This window comes from Enhydra lutris, unplaced genomic scaffold, assembly GCF_002288905.1.
Source record: "Enhydra lutris kenyoni isolate GAN:26980312 unplaced genomic scaffold, ASM228890v2 scaffoldscaffold9, whole genome shotgun sequence".
In the NCBI taxonomy this organism is placed as follows: Eukaryota; Metazoa; Chordata; class Mammalia; order Carnivora; family Mustelidae; genus Enhydra; species Enhydra lutris.
This window is the reverse complement of record NW_019154093.1, coordinates 7,780,834-7,791,397: the sequence shown is the minus strand read 5'-3', so window position 1 is coordinate 7,791,397 and position 10,564 is coordinate 7,780,834.

The following is a 10,564-nucleotide window of genomic DNA, read 5'->3' as shown; positions in this document are numbered from 1 at the left end:
TGGACTCCCTGTAGGCTAAAGCTCAGAAAAGAATTTTCTAGAAAATTCTAGAATTTTACCCCATGTGTCTGACCTCTTGCTCGGTTTTGTATTTTGAGAACGGAAAGCTGCAATTGGTTTGACAGATCCCAAAATACTGTGTGGTGGGGGAGAGTGGGGGCAGAGCCACAGGTTACGGAAACCAGAGATGCCCCAAGAAGGGTGGTCCTCTACTGAAAGTTGAGGTTTCATGCACACAGGGACTTATCAGACATTTACTATATCCCTTTCGTGGCCGGTCTTGAACTACACGGAGTGGGAACCAAGGAAATAAACAACACAGCATTCCCAAACTCAAAGAATTCGATCATTAATAGAAAAAAAGGACCTAGTTTTTTTTAAGTGTCTACTGTATGTCAAGCACTGAGCATATAGCAACTCGTTTAATATTTCTAACAAACCTATATAATAATGATTATCACTTATCATATAATAAGTATTATCATATAATAACATATTATGACGATAATAACTTATTATCATGTAATAAGTATATCACAACACAGGAAGGCACAGAAACTGAAAGGGTACTGGACCCACAATGGCTCATGCCCAACAAGGAAGCCAGGCACCCGTCAGTCTGTGTGTCCAACAGACCTCTTCTTGCTAAAGGAGCTTTCTTATTCTGAGCCCTGGTAGGGAGCCTCCCGGGCACAAAATCAAATGATATCCTCGTATGTAAAAGTGCTTCTAATCAACAAACAATTTCAGGCAAGGGAAACTTCGGGATGGGGAAAAAAGAGTCTCCGTTCAATCCTACAAAGGTTTATGGAGGAACTTCTCCATGCCAGGACTGTGCCAAGCAGTTTGAATACTCAGACAGTGAGAAACCATCCCTGATGTCAAGAGGCACCCCAGTTTAGTGGAGAAGCAAATGCATAAATGATAACTTTCAACATGAGTTGGTGACTGCTGTGAGTAAAGTAAGCCCAGGGGGCTTTGGGAAGATGGAGGAGTCTATCCAGAGGATAGAAGCATGCTCCAACTTGTTCTCTCTCTCTCTGTCAAATAAATAAATAAATCTTTAACAAAAATAAGGGGTCTGGGGGGCACCTGGGAAGCCCAGTTGATTAAGCATCTGTCTTCGGCTCAGGTCATGGTCCTGGGGTCCTGGGATCAAGTCACACATCAGGCTCCCTGCTCAGCAGGAAGTCTGCTTCTCCAGCTCCCTCTGCCCTTCCCCCTGCTCCTGCTCCCGCTTTTGCCCGCTCTCTCTCTCTCTTAAATGAATAAATTAAAATCTCAAAAAAAAATTGTATTAAAAAATGAGGCACCTGGGTGGCACAGTCAGTTGAGCATCTGACTCCTGGCTTCAGTTCAGGTCATCTCAGTGTCATGAGATTAGGCCCCACGGACCGCTCTGTGCTCAGCACCAAGTCTGCCTGAGTTTCTCCCTCCCTCTCACCCCCTCCTCCCCCTATTTTCTTTCTCTCTCCCTCTCTCAAATAAATAAAGAAATATATATTTAAAAAGAGAGAGAGAGAGACCTGCAACCTGAAGGAGGAAAAGGGAAGGCTTCCTGGAGGAGGTGTCACAAGTAATAAATCTTATAGGACGAGATTTATCCAGGCCAAAAAAAAAAAAAGTGGCAGTAAGATAGTGTAAAGGGAATTTTAGGCAGTAAAAAAAGCTTGGGCTCCAGCTAGGAAATAGACAAATGACATGGAAAGGGACTCGGGGGAGAAGGTGGGAGCCACAGAGATGTTAGGAATTATTAGAGCATACAGTTTGAGGCCAGAAGCTGTGGGGATGAAACTGGAAAGACTACAGGAGGCCAGGCCTTGAGGAGCTTGAACTTTATCCTATGGGCCTTGGGGACCCCTGGAAGGTTTTAACCAGGGAAGCCTACAGGGAGTCCACATGATCCCATGCATGCCTTGGTAATTCTCTCCAGCGTCAGTATGGAAGATGGTTAACAGGCTGGAGACAGGAAGAACATCCAAGTCACAAGAGAGAGTAGGGAATTGTGCAAAACAGAGGAGTCCTCTCCCAGCAACAGTGTGGATATTGGCCCCTCACGCTACAATCCTTGAAAGACAGTGCTTTTTTTTTTTTTTAAGATTTTATTTACTCATTTGACAGACAGAGATCACAAGTAGGCAGAGAGGCAGGCAGAGAGAGAGGAAGGGAAGCAGGCTCCCCGCTGAGCAGAGAGCCCGATGCGGGGCTTGATCCCAGGACCCTGGGATCATGACCTGAGCCGAAGGCAGAGGCTTTAACCCACTAAGCCACCCAGGCACCCCAAAAGACAGTGCCTTTTAAGGCATTGCTAGGCACGCAGGGATAAGGGATTGCTCTGAGCACACCAGCACCATCAGCAGAGAGATAGAAAAACTGAGAGTTGACATCTGGTTGGGAAGAGAACCATAGGAAAACAAGGGAGCGAGAACAAGTTCTCCAGTGAGGAGACCAAGACTGGGCTAGAAGCAAGGTGCGGCCTATCACCTTAACACTAACCCAGGACCCACAATAGAGGCTCACGTGACCCCAGGCAGAGGTGTCCTTTGACCCCAGACAAAAGCAAACAAATGCTGGCTGGAGGACAGCATCTCCAACTCAGGCATTCACGATTCCCAAAGAATATACATACAGACCCACAAGTTTTTGAAAACTCAAACATACCCAGAGGCGAGAGTGAGCAGATATAACACATAACAGCCTCTGACATCCCCAAGGATGTCAGCAATTGTAACTGTTATAATTACAGTATGTTAAATAACTGGTTGAAATTTTCAAAGAAATAAAAGATGAAATCATAAGAATTACCAAGTAACAAGAGACCATTTAAAAACCAACTTGCCGGGGCGCCTGCGTGGCTCAGTGGGTTAAAGCCTCTGCCTTCAGCTTAGGTCATGAGTTCTGAGATCGAGCCCCACATCAGGCTCTCTGCACAGCAGGGAGCCTGCTTCCTCCCCTCTCTCTGCCTGCCTCTCTGCCTACTTGTGATCTCTCTCTGTCAAGTAAATAAATAAAATCTTTAAAAAAAAAAACTTTAATAAATAAATAAATAAAAACCAACTTGCCGGGGTGCCTGGGTGGTTCAGTGGGTTAAAGCCTCTGCCTTTGGCTCAGGTCATGATCTCAGGGTCCTGGGATGAGCCCTGCATTGGGCTCTCTGCTCAGCAGGGAGCCTATTTCCCCCCAACCCCCACCTGCCTCTCTGCCTGCTTGTGATCTATCAAATAAATAAATAAAATCTTAAAAAAAAAAAACCCGACTCGCAAGCTCTGGAAAAGAACACACCAGAACTTTTAGAAATAAAAACGGCAGTAACTTGCAACTGGAAGTCGGCAAATGGGTCCCACCGTAGATAGGACATGACGGAAGAGACAAAGGGTGAGCTAAAGAGAGATCTGAAGAAATCACACAGAGGACGGCGCAGGCACGTGCAGAGAGAAAATGTGAAGGACAAGGGAATGGCCATGGTGACCCGAACCAAGGTTCCGCAAAGAGGCGAGAGAAAATGGCAGAGGGGGACTATCCAAAGACATGATGACTGAAAATTTTCCAGAACTACCGAAAGCCACACCTGCACAGATATGGAGAGTGACACAAACATCTAATGAGATGGATGAGAAGAAATCCACGTCTAGCCACACGTGGTGAAATGGCTAGCAAAGTGCATCCTAAGACAAAGATCTTAAAAGCGGCAACGAGGAAAAGCCACACCACCTACAAAGAAGGATAATTAGACGACAGCACACCTCTCAAAAGCAATCAAGAGAACTAGAAGACAGGGAACAGCTTCAAAGCACTGAGAGAAGATAACCACCAACCTAGAATTGTGAGCTTAGTCAAACTATCTTTCAAGGCTGAGGCTGAAAAGGAGATTTTTTTTTTTTTAAGATAAATAAAAAGAGCCATCAGTGAGTCTTCCCGAAAGGAAGATCTGAAGGACGTGCTATAAGAGAAAGGGAAATTACCACAGAAGAAAGATCGGGTGTGCAAGAAAGAATGGTGAGCACAGACGTTGATAAACAGGGAGCTATGTCTACACAAACATTGTATAAAATAACAACAACATATGGGAACAGAGAGAATTAAAATGCTGCTTGCAAATAGCATGTACATCTGTGGACGATCAAAGTTCAAGTGCTCAAAGTTCATTGTATTCTTTAGAAAGGGATTTTAAGATACTAATAAGCCAGGGTGCCTGGGTGGCTCAGTGGGTTAAAGCCTCTGCCTTTGGCTCAGGTCGTGATCCCAGTATCCTGGGATCAAGCCTGTGTTGGGTTCCCTGCTCATCGGGAAGCCTGCTTCCCCCCCCCAACACACACACACACAGTCCTCTCTGCCTGCCTCTCTGCCTATTTGTGATCTCTCTCTGTGTCAAATAAATAAATAAAAATCTTTCTTATAAATAAATAAATAAAGTTTAAAAAATAAAAAATAAGTTATTTTAATTGATCACGTACTAGGTTAAAAAGCAGGTCTCGATTCCAAAGAAATGTCACACAGATCATGTTCCCTGACTGCAGTACATTTAAAGTAGAAGTCAAAGAAACAGATCAATTTAAAATCCCCATACATTCAGACATTTTAAAGTTTTCTTCTAAGTAATTCATAAATCAAAGTAGAAATCCAAATGAAAATCTAACAACACTTAGAACAGAACGCTGAAATGAAAATACTGCCTGTCAAAACCGTGGGGTAGAGCCAAAGTAGTATTTCTAGTAAAACAGAGAGCCTTGAAAGTTTCTATTAGAAAAGATGAAAAGCCAAAAAAATTAATGAAATAAGCATCTGACTTACAAATTATAAAAAGAGGCACCTGGACGGCTCAGTAGGTTGAGCATCTGCCTTCAGCTCAGGTCATGATCTTGGGGTCCTGGAATGTAGCTACCCCCAAACCTCCTGCCCGTGGAGCACCCCCTTCCACTCCCTGCTCAGTGGGGAGCCTGATTCTCCCTCTCCCTTTGTCCCTCACCCTGTTTTTGCTCTCAACTCTCTCTTTCCAGCTCTCATAAATAAATAAAATCTTTAAAAGAAAAAAAAGAATTTATAAAAAGAACCACAGAATAAACCCAAAGAGATTTTTAAAAAGTAAAAAAGCTAAGAAGACAAATTAATTAAATTAATGCAAAGCATATCAAATTAATGCAAGGCAAAGCTAAAACAATCAACAAAGTCAAAAATTGGCCTCGTGAAAGGAATAATAAATAAACAAACCTCTGGCGAGATTGATCCAAAATTCTGTATTAGAAAAGAATTTTTAAAGGTACATATGTATATATCCAGAAGAGATTTGAAGGACAGAAAGTGAATGCTATGAACAACTCTTTGTTAAGGAAAAGATCATTCCAACCTATGCAACCTATAGAAACTAAACAAAGAGCACTTTTGAGCTCATTGCATGAGGACAGTATAACCTTGATTCCAAAACCTAACAGGGAGAATACAAAAAAGGAAAATTATAGGCTAATTTCACTCAAGAGCATAGACACAAAAAATCTTAAACAAGGTAATAACAACCTGAACCCAGTCATGCATAAAAATGTTAATATGGCTAGGTTGGGTTTATCCTAGAATTACAAGGATGTTTTAATATTTTAAACCTACAAATGTTATTCATTATGTTAACAAATTAATTGAGAAAAACCACATTATCTCTTCATTAGAGGCAGAAGAAGTATTTGATAGGACATAACAGCTTACTCATGATTTAACTCTTAACAAACTAGAACTAGGAGAAAAAAAATATTTTTTTCTAGAGGAGAAAATTACTAAATAATAAGGTTACTTACCCAAACCTTTAGAAAACTTTATTCTTAATGGGAAATATTAGCATCTCCTTTAAAATAATAAACAAGACAAGATGTTATTACCACAGCTTCTCTTCAAAGCCAAACTGGTAATTCTAGCTAGTACATGAGACAAAAGAATGAAATAAAAAATGTAAAGATCAGAGGGAAAGAAATGTATGTCATTCACAGATTATATATTTATTTCCATAGAAAACCCAAAAATCTACAAAGTGTTAGGATAAGAGATGTAAGAAAGTTGCTAGATTTTTTCTTTTTTTAAGTAAGCTCTATGTCCAAGGTGTTCTTTGCCCAATACCCAAAATCAAGAGTTGCAGACTTGACTGACTGAGCCAGCCAGGTGCCCCCAAAGTTGCTAGCTTTTTGAAACAATATATAAGGGGCTGGGTGGCTCAGTCATTAAGCATCTGCCTTTGGCTAAGGTCATGATCACAGGGTCCTGGGATAAGGTTCCCTGCTCGGCGGGAAGCCTGCTTCTCCCTCTCCCACTCCCCCTACTTCTGTTCCCTCTCTCTGTCAAATAAATAAATAAAATCTTAAAGAAAAGAAAAAAAAGACACAATATATAAGAGGGAAGGAGAAAGGTGTTTTTTCCTGAAAAGGGAAAAAAATCAGCTGCATTTAGGAAATGCAGTTGTAAAATATGTATCATTTACAATAGCAACAAAACCATAAGGTCACCAGGAGTAAATCTAATAAAAGATGTGTAAAACCTGAATGGAAAGAATCCTAAAACTTAAAGACAGTAAACAAAGTCGAAAGAAAGAAAGCTAGTTAGCTAGCTTTGTGGATAGGGAAACTTAGTATTTAAAGATGTCAATTCCCAAAGCAGGAAAGAATGTTCAATGGAAAAGAGACAGTCTCTTCAACAAATGGTGTTGGGAAAATTGGACAGCCACATGCAGAAAAATGAAACTGGACCATTTCCTTACACCACACACAAAAATAGACTCAAAATGGATGAAGGACCTCAATGTGAGGAATCCATCAAAATCCTTGAGAACACAGGCAGCAACCTCTTCGACCTCAGCTGCAGCAACTTCTTCCTAGGAACATCGCCAAAGGCAAGGGAAGCAAGTGCAAAAATGAACTATTGGTACTTCATCAAGCTTTTGCACAGCAAAGGATTCAGTCAACGAAACCAAAAGACAACTGACAGAATGGGAGAAGATACTTGCAAATGACATATCAAATAAAGGGCTAGCATCCAAAATCTATAAAGAGCTTATCAAACTCAACACCCAAAGAACAAATAATCTAATCAAGAAATGGGCAGAGGACATGAACAGACATTTCTGCAAAGAAGACATCCAGATGGCCAACAGACACATGAAAAAGTGCTCCACATCACTCGGCATCAGGGAAATACAAACCAAAACCACAATGAGATACCACCTCACACCAGTCAGAATGGCTAAAGTTAACAAGTCAGGAAATGACAGATGCTGGCGAGGATGCGGAGAAAGGGGAACCCTCCTACACTACTGGTGGGAATGTGAGCTGGTGCAGCCACTCTGGAAAATAGTATGGAGGGTCCTCAAAAAGTTGAAAATAGAGCTACCCTACGACCCAGCAATTGCACTACTGGGTGGTTACCCTAAAGATACAAATGTAGTGATCCGACAGGGCACGTGCACCCGAATGTTTATAGCAGCAATGTCCACAATAGCCAAACTATGGAACCTAGATGTCCATTAACAGATGAATGGATAAAGAAGATGTGATATATACACACACACACACACACACACACACACACACACACAATGGAATACTATGCAGCCATCAAAAGAAATGAAATCTTGCCATTTGCAACGACGTGGATGGAACTAGAGGGTATTATGCTTAGCAAAATAAGTCAATTGGAGAAAGACAACTATGATATGATCTCCCTGATATGAGGAAGTGGAGATGCAACGTGGGGGGTTGGGGGGGTAGGAAAAGAATAAATGAAACAAGATGGGATTGCGAGGTAGACAAACCGTAAGAGACTCTTAATCTCACAAAACAAACTGAGGGTTGCCGGGGGGAGGGGGGTAGGAAGAGGGTGGTTGGGTTATGGACATTGGGGAGGGTATGTGCTATGGTGAGTGCTGTGAAGTGTGTAAACCTGGCGATTCACAGACCTGTACCACTGGGGCTAATAATACATTATATGTTTATTTTTAAAATTTTTTAATTATATAAATAAATAAATAAAGATGTCAATTCCTTCTAAATTGGTTTATAGAATCAATGCAGTGCCAATGAAATTTACAACAAACCTGTTGCAGATCTAGACAAGCTAACTCTAACCACCTTAGAAGAGCAAACACCCAAGCATAAACATGGCTGGCAAAAAAAAAAAAAAAAAAATAAGGCTAGGGGACTTGCACTACCAAGTGTGAATACTTCTAAAGGTCAAGTAATAAAAATAATATGGCACTGGCATAGGGATGGTCAAATAGACCAACAGAACAGAATAGAGAGCCTCAAACCACAAATATATGGAAATTTTATCTATGACATAGATAAAGTATGACTTCAGATCACTGGGAAACGCAATATTGTACATGAGTAATTGGAAATCCACCCAGAAAAAAATGACATTGGATCCTTTCCCCAAACCATTAATGATAACAGTCCCAGGTGGATTAAAGCTTTCAATATGAAAGCCAAAACTTTTAAACTCGTAGGAGAAAGTACAGGAGAATATCTATATGACTTCAGAATGGGAAAGACTCTCCCCAATAAAGTAAAAAGCACCAACCAATGATGGAAGAAATTATTCATAAATTCAATTACCTTAAAATTAAGAACTTTTACTCATCAAGACATCACAAAGAAAATGAAAAGACAAGCCACCAGCCGGGGAGAAGTTATCTGCAACACACACAACTGACAGCCCAGCTGAACACATGAGCAAAAGAGAGGAAAGGCATTTCTCAGAAGCAGGACATGAAAGACAACCAACATATGAAAAGATCAACTTCATTAATAATCAGTAAATGCAGATGAAGACAACATGAGCTACAATTTTACGCCATGTTGGCAAAAAGTGAAGTCTGACACAACCAAGGGTTGTTGAGGATCTGGATCAACAGGAACTCTTACACTTAGCTGGTAGGAATGCAAATGAGTGTGACGGAAGCCTGTTGGGAGACAAGATGATGCCCTTTGCAAACTGGAACATTTGCATATCCTACAGTGCCCAGTAATTTCTCCAGAGAAACCCAGGAACTCATGCGTCAGGGAAGCTGTGTAAGAATGTCCCTAGGAGGGGCGCCTGGGTGGCTCAGTGGGTTAAGCCTCTGCCTTCGGTTCAGGTCATGATCCCAGGGTCCTGGGATCGAGCCCCGCATCAGGCTCTCTGCTCAGCGGGAGCCTGCTTCCACCTCTCTCTCTGTCTGCCTGCCTTTCTGCCTACTTGTCTGCCTGCCTCTCTGCCTTCTTGTCTGTCTGTCTCTGTCTGTCAAACAAATAAATAGAATCTTTAAAAAAAAAAAAAAAAAAAAAAGAATGTCCCTAGGAGGGACGCCTGGGTGGCTCAGTCAGTTAAGCGTCTGCCTTCAGCTTGGGTCATGATCCTGGGGTTCTGGGATCGAGTCCCACATCGGGTTCCCTGCTCAGCGGGGAGCCTGCTTCTCCCTCTGCCCTGCCACTCCCTTGCTTGTGCTCACTCACTCTCACTCTCTGATAAATAAATAAAATAAATAAGTAAATAAAATATTTTTTTTTAAAAAGTCCCTAGGAAAAAAAAAAAAAGGGGGGGTACACTACCTCCACCTCTATTAGTAAGAAATGCCTAAACTAATTTTTGATATGGCTACACAATGACTTCTCCATAGATAAAGCAAAAAAGCTCCAATCACCCAGAGTGACATGGCAGAAATATAATGCTAAGAGAAAAAATCAGGGAGTCGAAGACTACATACTACAGTCTCTCTCTCTATATATATATAGTCTATATATAGCCAAAGATGCCTATTCTAGATCTGAAGTTGAGTGTTAATGGACAGATGGTCACTTTATTATGATGCTTCATAATTTTCAAGCATGCTTACATATCAAAGAATAATTTTTTAATAAATTTTAAAGATATATCCAGGGACAACTGGGGAAGTCTGAATAAGATTTATAGATTGGATAGTAATATTACTAATTTTCTGATGTTTATCCTTATACTGTGGTCAAGTAAGAGAGTGTCCTTGTTTTTAGGAAAAACACCATGATAGCACTTAAGGCTGTTAGAGGATGACGGTGTACAACTTACTCTCAATGGTTCAGAAATAAATGGTATTTGTATATGTACACACACACACACACACACACACACACACACACTGTATTAGTTTGCTAAGGCTGCCATAACAAAATACCAGAGTTCAGGTGGCCTCAATAACAGAAATGTATTTTCTCGTATTCTGGAAGCTGGAAGTCTAAGATCAAGGTGTCAGCAGGGTTGGTTTCTTCTGAGGCCTCTCTCCTCACCTTGTTGCCACCTTCTCACTGTGTCCTCATGGTGAGAGGTCTTTCCAAGGTATGTGCACACCCCTAGTGTCTCTTCCCCTTCTTACAAGAACACCAGTCATATTGAACTAGGCCCTATATCAAAGGCCTCATATTAACTTAATCATCTCTTTTAAGACCTTATTTCCAAATACAGTCACTTTCTGCTAGGGGTTGAGACTTCAACATATGAATGGGGGGGGCACACAACTCAGCCCATGATAGAGTGACGATAGATACATAGATACATAGATAGATAAGGAAGGCAGGAACAC